This window comes from Dermacentor andersoni, chromosome 2, assembly GCF_023375885.2.
Source record: "Dermacentor andersoni chromosome 2, qqDerAnde1_hic_scaffold, whole genome shotgun sequence".
NCBI lineage: Eukaryota > Metazoa > Arthropoda > Arachnida > Ixodida > Ixodidae > Dermacentor > Dermacentor andersoni.
Window position 1 is genome coordinate 171,604,467 of NC_092815.1, and position 12,373 is coordinate 171,616,839.

Below are 12,373 nucleotides of genomic sequence, written 5' to 3' on the forward strand. Positions count from 1 at the left end.
ATGCTAGAAAACAATCAATCTGTGGCCGAAAATGAAACGCGTCCAAAGCGCACCCCAAAGGAAAGAGATGCCTTTGGCCAAAGGCATACGATATGTTACCTCCACAAGGCTTTCAATAGATAGTGGCCAAATAACTGCGCCACCAATATCTACTTGGCAAGTTCTCTCACATTGAAACCGACTGCTCACCAGCTCTTTTGTCACCACCAGTACCACGGGGATTGTGCCGCTTGTTTGCTTTTGTTTCTCCCTTCTTCCCCCCTTAAGTAGCACACTTCAAAAGTATTCTCATTCTTTCACGAGAACCCTCAGTTATTCTCGCTGCTGCTAGCTATTGGTGGGTTAAAGGTGGCATTGACGTGACGCCACCTTGCTCGCGGCCGGAATGTTATAGTCTTCCAACCGGCTATAGCACGAAGAAAGAGAAACCTGAGTGGGTTTCCATTGTAGTTTTGCGCTACCATCGGATGGATACCATTTTTTTTTGCTTTCGTAGGTTTGTGTACGTAGTGACACAGTAAAAACTTACCAAACCTGATATTTGCAAGGGGTACTTAATCTTTGTGGTTTGGTATCTACAAGGGCTATCGAGGCGAAACATAGCAGTGATGTAATATGAGTGAGAAAGTGCATGTAAAAGAAATTTTAGTATCTGGAGGGTACAATGTCATCAATGGCATAACAGCTTTCTTCGAGTTGTCAATTTCATTTTGGAACTATCATTGTAAGCAAGCAGCTTGAACCTTCGAGCGTTTGCATGAACGACCCCCTATGCTTAGAGTCAGCCAATGAAAGTATGTTTAAAAAAATTGTCAATTCGCCAGCGGTTATTGTAAGCGGTCGTGCGTTCATTGCCAGCCGCGCAGGCCGACATAAAAACTATGGCTTATGATGCGCGCGCCGGTAATAGGAGCGAAATAGGAGGGAAACGGTCCGATGGATGCACCCAGTGTCGAGGTGTATTTGTCTCGAAGTGTACTTGCACATTTGCAAGCTGCTTGCAACACGCGCACACGGAAGCACATGCACACGGCGCTATAAAAAGTAATTACAGAATCGAATTTATTGTCATTTCTTTTGGTGCCTTTCTTGTGTACCTAATTCACATAAAAAATGCTGAACCACATGCATCTTTAAGTTATCGCGCAGACTAGTATTTACACAATACCTACAACAGTCGGGTGGGTGCATGCCAAGTCCATGGCTTCGAAGATCTCCGAAAGTTTGTATGCCGACTCACAAACGTTCACCAAAACGCGCAGGTGTTCGAGGGCGTATGGGTTCTTCGCGAGATTGAAGCACCGGTCATTGAAATACCTTACCGTCTGCTCGTAACAATCAAATTTGGTTAGCTGCCGCTTCGCACCCAGGACCGATTCGGTGCTATCCTCGTTCCCTTGACCGAGGAACGAAGCAAACTCGGCGACTTTCTCCTTCAGGAAGGACCTGTTCCGAAGAGCTTGCTGTAGTTTGTGCTTCAATGACCGCTTAGTTTGAGCATTGGAGGCCTTCGCGAGCTTCTTTCTTAGAACAGCTATGGGGACGTCGCGGCTGGAGACGGCGTCATATGGTACTTTTGGTAGGACGATTGGCTTCGCGTCCTCTTCGCCCTGAAACTCACCGACCGGAAGCTTTCCGATGTTCAGGTCACCATACTCCATGACATGGCTAGTGTTGGTTTCTTCTTTCACTATCTGGAACTGATCGATGAGTGTCTCCTTGTGCAGGTCTTCCTTGTCCGAGTCTTCCATCCAATTGACGCTGTATAGGTCACCCAAATACGTCTGCCTTTTGTCGTCCCAGTAGCAAGCGTATGAAGACTCGTCAGGGTTAGCTGCGGTAGTGGCGTACACGTTGATGTTGTTCGGAAGCAGGCCGTCGAACATAGAACCGGACTCACAGGCCTCGATGTAGATCACCATCTTCGCGAACTTCTTCTCTTTGTGCATGCTTTTGATGACATTAACGAATGGACGGGCATGCAGCTCGTCGTTGGGGAATGCGATAAGACCAGGAGCTCCATGGTCAGCGAAGTTGACAAATATATGGTCGTTTGGCCCGCTGGCTATAACTTTCCCGCTGCCGCCTTTCACCTTCTTTCCTTGAAGTATGTCCAGGAAATTTTGCGGAGTGACGAGGTCTCCAGTGTAGTCCTTGGGGACTCCCTCGTAAACATCTTTTCCCTTGGGATGATTGATGACAATACCAGGTGTTGGGTTTTCCGTAGCATTGGCGATGTCATCGTACATCATGACCACGATACGTTCGTCGGGAATGCCATGGTTTCGCAGAACGTGATACGCATGGCAAATGTCGGCTTGGTGCCGGTAGTTGGAATAGTCATTCGAACCAGCCACGAGTAGAGCCCAGAGCTTTGGCTGACTATTCCCGGCATGCTTCGTGGACGCAGACTTTCCGGGGGCAGGAGCAACCGTCGATGCCACCACGACTAACGCCAGGAAAAGGTACCGCGATAGAGCCATGACTGCTGTGTGCGATCGCGTACCGACTCGCAGCAGGTTTTTAAATAGGCGACACGGCTTGTGAGATGGCTTATCCACCTAACTGGTGTAGGTACGCCCATACGATAAGGCACCTGACCGTGGCAACTTGCACGTTTTCATAGAAATTGGCATAGCTCAAGTGTTGCGATATCAGCACGTCAATAGGTAGCAGAAACGGCCATAACAATAGCCTATACTTCTGGGCTTTTTATCTTTCGGGGCTATAGCGAGCCATTATCTGTAACTGTATGGAATACCTATTGCTGAGATTGGTGTAAGCGTCGGAGGAAGATAAATTCGTCGCTTGCTTCAGATTTTTTGACTTGTTAACGGAGGTAAAATAGAAAAGGTTTCCGCTATTACAACTCTGCATTCGGGGCAAGAACGAGCATAATTTAAATGTGATGTCTAAATTGCGCCGAGTGAAATGGTCGGCCTTGCAAAGCTCCCATTCATAAAAGTGGTGCTTTATACATCATACTCAATGTTTTAGATTTCGTGCTTACGGTGACGCGATCATCTATGCTCAACAGATCTCGAGTTTTTGGTTGCATACCTCCAAATATTGAGAAGTCTCCCTATAATGCTAAATGAAATGCATCGGCAATAGTGGTATCAAACTTCTGCCTTCTATCAGACAACAAAAATTCTTAAATCATGAGGCCACGATCACACACCTGATACTGTCGTGCCAAGCTGGCTTTTTGAAATCTCCGGCGAGTGCGTCACGTGCCTGTTTCTCGCACTATCGGTCGCGACAGCTAGCGCTTTGAGACGCCGTCTCTGATGGCAGTGCCTTCAGAATCGGCCAAAATTTTAGAGCGCTGCTCTAGGCGCCCGTTGCTGGATTGAGCATCGGTGTCCTTTGGCGTAACTGCGTGACCGCGCTCGTGCCACTGCTTGAGCATTCGTCGTCGTCGTCTTCCACAGGAAGCTCCGATGCCGCTCATCATGCCAGCGTTCCCCTACTGCCACTCGCTCCCGTGCAACTGCTCGCGCGTTCGTCGTCTTCTTCTGCGGTTGGCTCCGTTGCCACTCATCATGCCAGAGTTTCTGCACTGCCTCTGTCTGCAAAGGCTGACAGCACTGGCCGACTGCCAGTCGATGCGATGGTTTCAGTCTCGATTTCTTTGCCTCAATATATCGCGAAATGGGAACACGTATACAGCTGCGCTAAAATTTGGCATTACTCACTGCATAGGTGTACCTACCGGGGGAGGGCGAGGTCAGGCGAGACACTTGCCACCCTACTCTGGGAAGTGGGGAGGGGGAAAGTCGGTGATTTGATCCTCCATTTTGAAAGCCGGTAATACGGCACCTGGAGTCCCAACCAAGATCAGTCGAGTGCACAGAAATCCGCTTGAAGCCCTGATAATCGGAGTACGGCCTCTCAACCAGCTGGCCATATACTAATATAGTCTCGGCCATATTGGTTCATCTGCGCACTCATCACCAATATTTATATAGCACACATGGTCCACTTAGTTCCCGCTAGTAAATTTCCCCACCACTGCATGTTTTCAGTTGCCTTTGAAGCCTTGATCAAGGCATCGATTCTCGCTACTTGGTCTGTCAATAACGCAATTGAGACTAAAAAAAAAAAGTGCAATTGAGGTTCCCACTACTTTCAAGACTGCTTTCTTTTATATGGTCGTGACAGGTGTCCTCGCGGTGAAACTAAGGCAGTACGAAGCGCTTCTCGCTGCCGGCGCTCTTCATAACGCCAGCGTTGTGACAGCGAGTCCTCGTGGTCATCGAATGCGATGTGGTTTTATTTGCCTGTACGTGCGTGACAGCATGCTTGTCATAGGCGTATCCACTGGTTAGGGGGAAGGCATGTCCCTAACCACTACAGTCAGATGAGATAGGGAAAAGTAGGCCATGTACGCCCGCTCCTTATACACAAACACTTCTGAAAGCAGGCACTGTCGGATGCACACTGACAAATACAAGAAAAGCACAGCTGACGCCAAGTTTGCTCTAAGAATTGCGCGCACATAGGTGCGATTTTTTTATATTACGTATCCGCTGCTTCGGCAGCTAGGACTGTCTTTCGGGCGTCGCCACCGCGTGCTGTAACAGATGAAGTTCGGCCGGCCACACTAAGCAGTAAGGCTTAACCGTAACTTGCGGTGCGAGACGCGTGCGACATGTGCCCTGCAAGCCTGCATTGCGGCGAAAGCTGTCGCTGGGCAGGACAAAACAAGTTTGACTTACCACCCCTTGCATCACCCTGTGTTTGCTCGGGTCGTCTAACCTAGCAATCTTTGAAAACAGAAACTCAGATTTGCTTTATATAATTTACGCTTTATTAATCAGTGTTGCCATTTAAGCAAGTTTGTACCCGCCGTGGTTGCTCAGTGGCTATCGTGTTGGGCTGCTCAGCACGAGGTCGCGGGATCGTATCCCGGCCGCGGCGGCCGCATTTCGATGGGGGCGAAATTCGAAAACACGCGTGTACTTAGATTAAGGTGCACGTTAAAGAAACACCAGGTGGTCAAAATTCCCAGAGTCCTCCACGTGCCTCATAATCGTGCCCCATAATCAGAAAGTGGTTTTGGCACGTAAAACCCCATAATTTTTTTAAGCAAGTTTGTCGCTAGGTGAGGGACCTTTTTGTAGGTTTAAGGCAAAGTTTCTATTTAGCAATCAGCGACTTTCTTTAGTGACTTGAATGAACAATTGGCGATACTTTAACTTCTTGCATGTTAGAAATGTTGCTTGCAAAATGGCCTTCTAGAACACAGTTGAAAAATATGGAGAACGCTTAAGCTTGGCCTAAGAGTGGAACACCATAACATTCAAAGACCCGGACTGCTTTTCATGCTTCGTGGTAACTGCAGCTTGGGTAACCGTAACGTTTACCGCGAAACGCTGGCGGCGAACACTATGCACGATGCAAGCTTTCTGGTAGAAACGAGCCCTGTTGCCTGCGTCTATCTCTCGCTATTGTTTCGCATTTTTAATATTACAGTCTGAGAGGAGCTAACATAAAACATATGGGCTGTCGGTGTTTTGTTTGCGTTCGATTTGTTTCTGGGCTGCCGTTCTCAAAATTCCGAAGCAGAACTTTGTAAATAAAGAACAAGAGTCCGAGCTTCTGCGACGCGGGGCCCTTATCGCTACCGCATTAATATTCGAAAGCTACATGTAAGTGGAAAAAAACTCTCTGTATGATGCAAAGGCGCCATGACCATGATGAACCAACGGTTGCCTTCACATTGGTAGCCTTCGCACTGTGATTGCCCTTCAGAGCACAGTGGTCAACATGACCATCATAGTGCACACAAAAGTGAAGTTTCTTTATTATTTAAAGAAACCTATTAGAATGTGTTTAAATGCTACGGGTTTGGTGGTGTCACCAAATCCATTCAATTGGTTGACGTGCGCGAGCGCGTCAGAGAGATAATTTACGAAAACCAAATAGAATATTTGTTCAGATTTAGAACACAGCGGATGAATACAACATATCGACTGCGCAAATATCGGAACGGCTGAACTCATTCACGCACGTCTGATGAAATCGCTTTAAGACTGTCATAGCTTTCGGACCAATCACTGCTTCATGGCAGCTTTCATGGCAGCTTACAAAGCTCTGGTAATTGTCATGGCTGTGTTAACAACACTCGGCCAAACGCGTTCCGCAGGACCTAGTTCTGCTACACACAAACGTCGAGAGGCACAAACAATTTTGGGATAATGTGTAGTCTAAGTGCATTTTCATGGTATGAAAACTACGTTGCTTGTCTTCTTTTGAATCGTGCTGTATGTGTAACCTTCCAAACTCATGGTAATGGAAAATTTAAGTTGTCATAATCTCTTATCTAAATATCAGAGGTAGGCGACCGAATATCGTATTTCTCGAATATGAACAGCAAGTATCGAACATAGAAGAGAATATCAAATATACAAACGCAGGCGCACAGATTTATAGCAGGAATATTTATTTCGCTATAATCAGGAACTCGCTTGTACGGAATGGAGATTCATCTATGACAGAAAATGAGGATCGTTTTGAACACAATATCACTAAAACTGTCATGAAAAGAACTGCACGAATAGCCGCTTGACACCTAGAGCCTGGTGACACAAAAGCTTTAAAAGAATGACTGGCTGCTGTATGACCAACTATACAAAAACAGAAACTAAGTGTTTGTTGAAAAAAAAATGTCAGAAGTTCTGAAATAGAATTGAAAAAGCTAATGAGAAATGTGTGGGCCCTAGACACAATAAAGCGCCTGATACAAGGAAGACATCACTGTTTGTAACGTAAAAGATAAAACTGCTGCATGATTAGACTACAAGAAAGACTAATTAGCAGGTCAGAAGCAAAAATAGCCGTTCGTCATGTATTGGACGAAAAGTAGGGGAACCGATGGGCCTGGTTTTGTAAGCGTACCGTTTTCGTAAGAACGCTGGCATATATTCTTTCTTCACTGCGTCAAATTATTTGTCGCCGTTTTACTTCTGGTAATTATAATTTGCGATACTTAGCTCAGCAGGTGCAAAACAGTAAATCCGACTTTAACAGTCGGTTGTTGTGAAATATTTGTTTAGCTTTGACATTGGAAAGATCGAATAGTTCATTTTTGAGTAAGAATAAGATACCACACACCTACTATTAGTATTCGAAGCTCGAAATATTTGCCCATCCTATAGTGTAAATACATAAGCAAATACATTAGGAAAGCAAAAGCCCTCTGTACTTTGCTGGTAAATTCACTGTTCTGCTTCAACAACACGGACACTAGACCAACATGAAACGTCTAAGTAAATGATTTAGATAATGATATTAGGGTGTTTCAAAACACCCGTGTTCTTAAAATATAATTCACAGTTAGAGCAACAGTTTTAGTAATGTCTCGCTTCAGCGACACGCTTCAAAAAATATTGGCGACACAAGACTGTAATGGTTCAAATATACCAATGAAAGCCAGATCTGTAGATGAAAAAGATAACTTTCCCTTGACGCATTTTTCAGCCTGAGTTATTGCAATGGGAGTCGGATAATCCGCAAGGGAAGTGATTCTTACAGCGCGTGCGACCTGGGCCCGCTCTCAGTAAGCTTCGCCCAGTCATGAACATGAACTTGTGTATAACCTTCAATGAATGAGCATATTACGAGAAATCAATATTGCATTACCGCATTAAATAAAAGAACGTGCCATTGTTTTGTCCTGCAGCCTCTAAAACAACACACACACACACACACACACACACACACATATATATATATACACACACACACACAGCGATGGCTTGCCCCCCCCCCCCCCCCCCCTTCCACTTGGAAAATAGCCACTAGGGAGTATCGTAATCGTCGGACATTTTTCGACGATTGCATAGTGAGGGCGTCAACTCTGGCAGGATTGTTGTCATGAGGTAGCATGCGCGGGTATCATGGCCAATTTTTTGGCCAGAAGGATACTTATAAAGTTTATGGGGTCGGAAATTAATGATACAGAGTTAAAAGTTATTCAACCGCTAGAGGAGGCTTGAACCGTCACAAAAGACGCAAAACCGAAAGGCGGGTGGCCACGCCGCTTTGAAGTTTCTGCAACTGCTCATTGTGACGTCACAGATTTTGACGGCGTCTCGTAGGGCTCAGATGAATTTTTACTGGCAGAGGTGTGCTGCACTGTATTCTAAAACTGCCACTGACTGAAGTTAGCGAGTCTCAGAGACTTTTACTGGGCTATAAGCGCAAAAGTTCGGTAATATACTTTAATATCTGTGACGCCGCACTGACGTAGAATCCAGAAGTTTCCATGCGGAAGCGACAAAAAGGAAAGAAGCTCTTAGCTACATTATATATTTACACATGTACTCAATCTGTTAATAGAAAATTAACAAGAATATAGTGTTTAAACAAAATATTAAAAGGCCAAAACGTCTTAGTGTTTAAGTCCATTGTTTTTAGGCGCTGAAGAAAGAAACTAAAAAAAGATCACCACCCAAGCACAACCTACAGATGGTTAACCAGCGAAGTCGAAATGTGTTTAGCAATAGGTTAATTTTGACGGTTGACTAAACGATATCTTCGCAGGCTGCCGGATCCTCGGTACGCAGCTGCTGCTTGCGCCCGGCTGCACGAGCCTATCCTTGTGCCCGGGCTGCAGCATCGGCACGGCGTAGACAAGCACGTTCCTGGTTCTGCTCGCGGCGTTGCTGATCGACAGCTGGTCCTCTCAAGGAGTATGTACGACACGTGGCCTACCCATTTCCGAGCCGGAGAGAAATGCTGCGCGCACGCCAGGCCGCGATGGAGAGCAAAGACGTCACTATTGGCGCAACCAAACGCGCGCCTCTCTCTCTTCTTTTTGTTCGCGCATGCGCACGGGGTGTCGCCGCAGGAGTTTTAGGCGTACAGGCGACAGACAGACATACTGACGGACGGAAGAATCATGCAGCCATACACAGCTTCGCGCTAATAACAAACACCAAGTCACTCGTCGCTAAATCTCTCGGAGATTCTCGGACGTAGGTTCCGCGTGGTGCGCATTTGTGCTGACAGCGCACTGACGCTTAGTGGATGCGTTAGTATGCTGCCATCATGTGCTGTTAGCACAGATGCCGTTTATCTTTGTAATAACAGGCTCCGTGTATCAGGGCTGGTTGGCATGCACAAGATTTCTAAAGCAGGTACGGAGCTTCTTAAGAGTGTCTTGTCCTACGTGCTCTGAAATATGGAGCGTTTAACAGGGCGGAGTTGATATACCTAAACAGAAGGCCTCCATTAGTGGCGCTAGCACGTTGGAGACGCTTGAAACTAGCCTTAATTGTGTCTAATGTGATCATCGTAGGAGTGGCGCGAGCTCTCGTCAAATCCACCTTGACAATGTCTTGCTTATTTTGTTTGCATTAAGAATGCGCAGCATTGTTTCTTTTATTGCTATATCAGTTATATAGACAGTGCATGCGAATCTTCGGTGTCGACGTCAACTTGATGTTCCGAATAAAGTACAAGGGCGATAACACCGTCGCTGCGCGCGGTATCGTGTAGGTGCGATTGAAAGCATGCGAGGGTGAGCCGATGACCGCGGCTCAATTTCGCGCGGGCAAAAGATGAAAGCGTGGAAGAAGCGCACCGTGTTCCGTCGCGCCGATGCACAGAGGAAGGGCGGGGACTGGGCGGGGGGCGTGTTGGACTCCGCCGGCTGCCGCATATGGTGCGGCGCGCGGGCGCCTATATCTTGAAAGTGATCTGCGATGTAGAAAAAGTGCGCCAAGTGCCGGTAGCTTGGTATGCGCTATGCTTTGACACTTAGCTCGCGCTGAAGCTAGACGCAGCACGAAGGTCAATTCGCTCGCTGCCGCTGCCGCGCTTTCTCGCTCCAGCGTTTTGACAGCGAATTTCCGATGTATTCGAGTGAGATGTGACCATGTTTACCTGTGTGCGCGTTATACCGTGCTTGTTAATTTAGTTAGTATGCGAATGTTTACAACAATCTTTACTTCGTATAGCTGTCAGCTAATTTCCTATAGCAATCGATGCTTCGCCTTTCGGCTAAACCTGCCACTTTTTTTATAAGCTGCCGTCCAGAAGAGTTGCTTTGGGGCTAGTGATCTCTTTTATATCAATATCTCGCAAACAGGACGAGGAAACCTCCTGCCTGAGCTGAAAGAGGGACAATTAATGGTAAATTTGCTAGTACAAAGAAGAAGGCGCACCACGTTTTCATACACGCTGCCAGCGAGGGACTCGTGAAGGTTGTGACGTTCGCTTGGCAGCAACCACATGCCACACGAAAGCCTGTGCTTTTGATTAGACATTCCGTCCCATTCATGCATCGTAATAGAAATACAGTCGGCGCCGGAAGGTAAACTGACAGCTGTTGTCAATTTCATTTGTGGAAAATGGAGCTTAACCGTGCTTAGGCAGCGCCGCGCCCTTATTAGTCCGCATCGACACCACCGCCCAGTGATTGACACAAAGTTCGTGTTCGAGTTTCATGCAGACTCAGTTTGTGAAATATGCTTACGGCAAAAACCGTTCCGCGTGCCTGCCGCAAGCTAGCTTCATGCAAAGCAGTGGTGCGAATTACACGACAGCACCCCAACACACGTCCCACCCCTTCTGGGCTGCACGACTGCCGGATTTGGTACGGAGCCGCGCCTCTCCGTACCATTCACCACAAATGTGGACGGAGGATTGCATAGGTGCTAAGGACGGCGGGTTGCTGCAGCGTGTTTATAATTAGACTTGCAACCTGATCTTTTTACGTGTAAAAGACCATCTACACGAAATATAATACGGCGCAAGCAACGCAAACTGCAATCGTAAACGTGCTTTCAATCTCTTCGTTGACATGTTGGTATTAAAAACAACCAAAATAATGATGCATGAAGTTGAAAGCCGCAAAGGAAAACACGGGCTGCGAGAGACACCCTAGTGGTTGACTATTTTTCATCCAGTAGTTGAAGACATTGGTCTTGAGTACGCACATCCAGTCACGTGCACTTACGTTTTGATCCCCGTAATTTTTTACCTTCGCCGGCATACTTACCCCCGTTATCTGCTCCTTTTCTGCTAGATCAGCCCAGCACTTATACCAGCTGCAGTCACCATTATAACGCTGCCGTTTTATCGTCGGCGATGCTTTCGGAAACATTTGCATTTGTCGCAAGCAACACTTGCATCTTGTGGAAGCAATCCATGGTGTCTGGGCTTATATCGATTACATTCGATTCGGCTGAGAGCCAGTTTTATAAGTAAGGTCTTGTGGATTTTTGACAAGATAGGTTATTCAAGGGCATAGATGCGACACACTATAGTTGGTTCTGCACAAATGTATCGCGCTAACACTGCGGAGTGTGCGCAAGTAGTGCAGCCATGGAGGACCCACGCCACGCGTTTTATTGTTTTTGATCCAGCTGCAGCACTTTTCCGTATATCGCGGGCTTTCGTTCATCCTAGGAAAGAACTTTCATGTAACACGCCTTGAGCAACAAAAAACTGGAACGACAATTTTTGAGGATGGTCTACCATTTCCTCATTTACACTTTTGCTCTGAATATTATATTTGAAACCTGAATGATTAAGAATAACTTATTACGTAATTAGGCGCTATCCAAGACAGTAGTTTGACATGCTTGAGGCGACGGCAAACAGCATCACCTTTGTTCTGTCTACCTACGTCGCGGACGTTGTGGTCGACTCCAGCGGCAAGATTTCCAATAGCGCCTCGATTCGCACTTCAGACCCCGGAGTCGCCGAGCTAGCCGTCATCGCCCCCGCCCTGCTAGACGGTCGTGGGTCCAAGATTTATAGCGATTCCAAAACGGTGCATAGGGTGACACCCATAGCGACAAGCATTACTGTTAGGCCTAAACCTCGAGTTGTATTGATAGATTGGAGCAAGAGACTAATCCTAATGAACTCTATGATACATTTCTTGGTAAAATTATTAGAGCATATTATCGTGCGTCTCCGATCGAAATAATTAAGAAGTGTAAGAACCCAGTTGAAAAACACAACAGGAAATTTTAACAGTCTGTCGTATTTTGGGACGTTGTTTCTGTAGTTCTGTTGCCTGTAGTTCTGTTGCCTGTAGTGTGACGTCCTGTAGTAGAAAGTTCTGTAGTTCTTGATCAATATTTAATTAAAAATTGACAGAGACGTCCGTAAGGTTATGTTACGGACAAAAAAGAAAAACATAAAAGTAAAAAAAAAATAAAAAAAAACGTCTTTGCCTAGGATTCGAACATGCGATCTCACGATTCCTAGCCCGGCATCTTACCTCTGCATCACCCCTGACATGCTTTCCGAGTGTACGTTTTGGCCATGTGAATAGTACGACGTGCTGATGCGCTGATGTTTACATCTGCATTTTGAGAGCCAAGATCCGCTATCACTCCACCGCGTCAAG

At 46.4% G+C, this 12,373-nt stretch overlaps 1 pseudogene; it reads right to left on the reverse strand.

Moving 5' to 3' along the window:
• Window positions 1-1,044: 1,044 nt before the first annotated feature.
• On the reverse strand, window positions 1,045-2,513 carry LOC126540440 (legumain pseudogene; annotated as a pseudogene).
• Between the last annotated feature and the right edge of the window lie 9,860 nt (window positions 2,514-12,373).